Genomic DNA, 4944 nt, shown 5'->3' with positions numbered 1-4944 from the left:
TCCCTGTCCCTGTCCCTGTCCCTGTCCCTGTCCCTGTCCCTGTCCCTGCAAGGCCATGTTCACTGTTGAAGATATCAGTGGGCCAGGATGGGTGAGAAGGAGGGCATGTAATGCCAGAAACGCAGATATTATGTGTTTCCTTTTCAGTAAATAGATGCCATCATTTACAGAACTGTTTTGTACAACAAAGGTCCTTTTGTTCTTACAGAAATGCAAGGGAAAAAGCATGATCTCAAGGTAGATGAAAAAAACCTTAAGTGACAATAGAGCCCAGTGAGTAGGGAACTAGAAAGAGTCAGCCTGAAAACCTTGATCTATTCCTGTCTGTGCCATTTATCTCCTGGATATAGCAAAAAAGGATTCTGCAAGTAAGTACTGAAGTTAGAGCATATATAATCATAAGAAACAGCCTACATAAAGACTCCTCCAGAAAGTGTTTTCAAGCTACCGAACAGAGTTTAGGCTGCTGACACAGGCATGTAAAATTAGATTGCTAAAACATATGGTATGAATATATTTATCACTTTCAATTTTGCTGCTTTCCCTTAATGTTTAGTGGAACCATTAATGGCCTATATTCCCAGGAGGAAATGTAGCTAAACCTATGTATGTTTTATTTGCCTAATATGGGACTGAAATTGAATTTAGGCATCCAAATTCTGGGCTGCGAGCCTGGGAACACCTCAGCAGCTGCTAATCTGAGGGGCATCTCAGCCAAATGAGCACCACAATATTTTTCAGGATGGAAACATTTATTGCTGCACATTTGCCACTCTTATAACAATGCCAAGCACATCAGTGTTAGATACACCTAAGCAAATTATGAGTACTTTTGTGTCAATCACCAAAGGGCCTGCTATTTTCAGAAGATGTCCAATGATGCTGAAAGGCTCGGTCTTTCTGTAATATTATTACTAGAACTTTCTGATGCATTTGGAATAATAGGCAATTTATTCAGATGCATCTTTTTACAGAACCCTTTTATTTTTTTTTTAAACTGAAAACATTTTCAGGAATTCCTTAGTTCCCACATCAGCCTGAGAGTATTCAAACTCAAATACCCTGGCACAGTGCTCTGATTACCAGATTCATAATTAGCCATAATACTAGCAAGTTGAAATCAGTCTTAATAGTAAAGTTTTTTCCACTGATTGATTAACATACTTCAGGATACATTTGCAAAAATGAACAAAAAGAAAAGAGGCATGACTAGTACTATGTAATTAGATTATTTAGCATGGAGGAAGAATGTAGGCCCTCGTCTCATGTTTGCGTATTATTTGTAAATGTCATCCAGCGGTCAAGGATTCAAAAGCCACACCTGGGTATTCCTATTTAAGAAAAGATCCGTAGAATCATAGAATCATTTAGGTTGGAAAAGACATTCAAGTCCAACTGCAAACCTAGCTCTGCCAAGTCCCACTAAACCATACTCATAAGCAGCACATCTACCTGTTTTTTAAGTACATAAAAATATTAAATAGGGAGAGTGACTCATCTACTTCCCTGTGCAGCCTGTACCAAAGTTTGATAAATGTTTTCATCAAGAAATTTTACCTAATATCTGTCACAACTTGAGATTTTTTCTTCTCATCCTGTTGTCTGTTACTTGAGAAAAGGGAACCACCTTCACCTTGTACAACCTCCTTTCAGGTAGTTATAGAGGATTATAAGGTCCTCCAAGAGCCTCTTTTTCTTCAAAATAAACAACTCCAGTTCCCTCAGCTGCTCCTCATAAGAGAAAATATGAAAATACAAGGATCCTAAAACCAATTTAAGCAACATGTTCTAGTGCCTTACCACCTGTCAGTGAAAGAAAATTTTCCTAATAATTTGAACTTGATCAGATTCATGGCCAGTGCCCCTTGTATGTCCTAACACAACAAGAAGAGATGAACTGTACTGTCTTGATAATGGTCCTTCAGGTACTTGCAGGCAGTTTTAAATTACCTCTTAACCTTCCCTTTGTCACACTAAACACGTCCAGCTCCTTCATAAACACGTTCTTGGATATGTGCCATTTTTCAGACTCCCTCAACTCTCTCCCCATCCCTCTGGAACTGGGAGAGGCAAGCAAGAGTGATACAATGTCCAAGTTGTGGCTTTGCCAGCACTGAGTGGAAAAAAAATTTCCCTTTTTTGGTCAGGTAAAATTCTCCAAGGAATCACAGTAGGCCTTCTGAAGTTAGTTTTTATTAATTCATTGTTGCTCCCAAGTCCTTTTTGACAGAGCTGGTATTCAGCTACTTATTTGGCATGCATTATTGTCTGGCGTTCTTCTACTCAGGATGCAGAAAATGGCTTTTTTCCTTGAGGAACTTTAGGAGTTTTCCAATTGTCCAGTCCTTAAGTTCATCGTGGTATTTCTAGGTCAAAGATCACATTTTGTCTCATCACCATGGTTGTTGATAAAGATGTTGAACAACATGTGCTTCACTATCAAGCACCAAGGACTCCACTCATTGCCAGTAATAAACAGACATGAAGCTATTTCTATTATTTAAGTTCAGAAGCTTATTATGTCAAAAGCTTTCCAAAAGTCAAAGTATTGTTACATCTACCACTGTTCCACAATCCACATAGCAATTTCATCATAGAAAACAACTGAAGTTACCCAAACATGATTTAATATTATTAAAGCCTTGCTGGCTGTTCTGAATCTTGGCCTATATGTGCTTCTAAATGAATTCCAAGGCAATATCATACACTTATGCAAATGTAGAACATATCAATATGTGGATCATATGTGATTGTATTCTGTGGTGAAGTACTGGCTTTATGCATGTTGGGAAAGCAATGGCTGTTGTTTACTTTGACTTTAGCAAGTTTATTGACACCTAAAATGTTTCTAGCAAAACTGGTGAGATATAGCCTGCATAGGTAGACTGTAAGGTGAGAGGAAAAGTAGCAGTGACACGGACCTCAAAGGTTTGTGATTGGCATTGCAATGTCTAGCTGGTGGCTGATTACTGGTGTCATCTGTTGAGGTCAATACCAGTTTATTGTGTGACCAGAAAATGGAACAGTCTATATCCTCAGTAAATCGCCAGTTTATGTGAGCTGGATTCCTCTGGAAAGAAAGGCTGCTATTCAAAGGATCATCATCAGGTTATAGAAAAGGACTGACAAAAACCTCATGCTATTCAATCAAAGCAAATGCAAAAACTCTACACCTGGACTGAAATAACCATATGCAGCAGTAGTGGCTGGGAACTGACTTGTCTTTGTTAAACTCCATATGGTTAGAGATTGCCTAGCCATCTAATTTTTCAAGGTCTCTCTGCAGGTTCTCTCTGCCTTCAAGGGAGTGAGCAGCTTCTTCTGATTTAGTATCATCATCAAACTTACTTGCTGTACCTTTTATTCCCATGTCCTAGTCATTTATTCAGATGTTGAAGAGCACAGGGCCTAAGATGGAGTCCTGTAATATCCCTCTAGTGACAGGTCACCAGTCTAATGTCACCCCATTCCCTATTCAGCCAGATGCTCACACATTACGTGGTGTTTATCCAGCTGTTTGCTGGACCTTTTCTCCAGATGGGTACGAGAGAGACAGTGTCAAAAGCTTTACTGAAATCAAAAAAATTACATCAACTGGTTTCCCTTGATGAGTTAGGTGGGTTCCGTTGTCATGAAAGGAAATTATGACAATTATGAAAAAATGACAAGCAGGACTTTTCCCTCATGAAACCATGCTGGCTGTGACTGATGACTGTGTTGTCCTTCAGGTGTTTTTCAGTACCTCCGAGAATATTTCCTCCATATTTTTATCAGTCATTGAAATGTGACTGACAGGCCTGTGGTTTCCAGGGTCATACTTCTTGCTTTTCTTGAAAATTGGGAAAACTTCAATTGACTTCCATCTACAGATTCCTAAGACTGTTCCAAAAAATCATTGAGAGTGTCCTCAATGATTTTTGAATACTCTTTGAGTTTTCTTGATGAATCCCATGAGGGCCAAGGGACTCAGATGGCTGCTGAAACAGCAGATTCCACACAAGTTCAGTGCTGACTGGGGGCTTTAATGGCCAGAACATTCTATTGTAACTTGAATTATACTATTTGCCATGATAGCAATTTAGAGATATTTATATAAAAATATTCTGTGAAGTAATTTATTGAATATGCATCCTTTCAAATACATTTCTAAATTATTATTTGAACTCTAACTTTGAGGCTAACATGATTTTCATTGCAAGATTATCACTGTTGTTCAAAAATAAAGCAACTTTCAATACACTGTCTGATTTAAAAGGTCTTTATTTTATTCTTTAATGAGCATTTGTTATTGATTGGCATAGAAATAGCAAACTTCAACAGGTATATTTCCTACATTTAAAGCCACTCAGTAGTAGGAAAAACTGTTTAAATAGTTCAGCATATTTCTCAGCAAAAGAGCTTTTAAAATCTTTTGAAAAATGTTTGTAGTTATGGCTCCTTAGTGACTATGAAACAACTACAGACATAATTTTAGCTTCTAGAAAGAAAATTGCCTTAAATCTTCATTAAATATTTATATTTGTCTGCATTCCTTGCTGGCATTTTATGAATAAGCAAAAGAAGATCCTGAAGATTGTAATTCCACTGAACAATTTCATATGACAAATAAATAAAAGTCTGAAAAGCTGGAGCATAATAGAAAACTATTGCTCACAGTGCCTATATACTTTTAATTGATCTCAAACCCTCATCTGTAATCTGAATGATATTAATCAGAATTACAAAAATAAAAGAATAAACCTTGCTTTGCCTACAGGTTTGAGTTACACATTAATGATTACTTGGGAAATCATATCAAACTTACAGAAAATGCTGAACATAGACAAATTACTTGGCTGTAGATGCAAAAGCCCATAGCCAGTCATAATGTTATTAATATCATAACTCATTGCTACTAAAGCAGCAAAATGTTGATTAACTGTAACCTTAGAAACCCACCCACAT

The sequence above is a fragment of the Corvus kubaryi genome, unplaced genomic scaffold (assembly GCF_017639235.1).
Source record: "Corvus kubaryi isolate FWS band 111438036 unplaced genomic scaffold, C.kubaryi_AGA036_p1.0 133, whole genome shotgun sequence".
Lineage (NCBI taxonomy): Eukaryota > Metazoa > Chordata > Aves > Passeriformes > Corvidae > Corvus > Corvus kubaryi.
The sequence above is the reverse complement of the archived record's forward strand: the minus strand, read 5'-3'. Positions refer to the sequence as shown.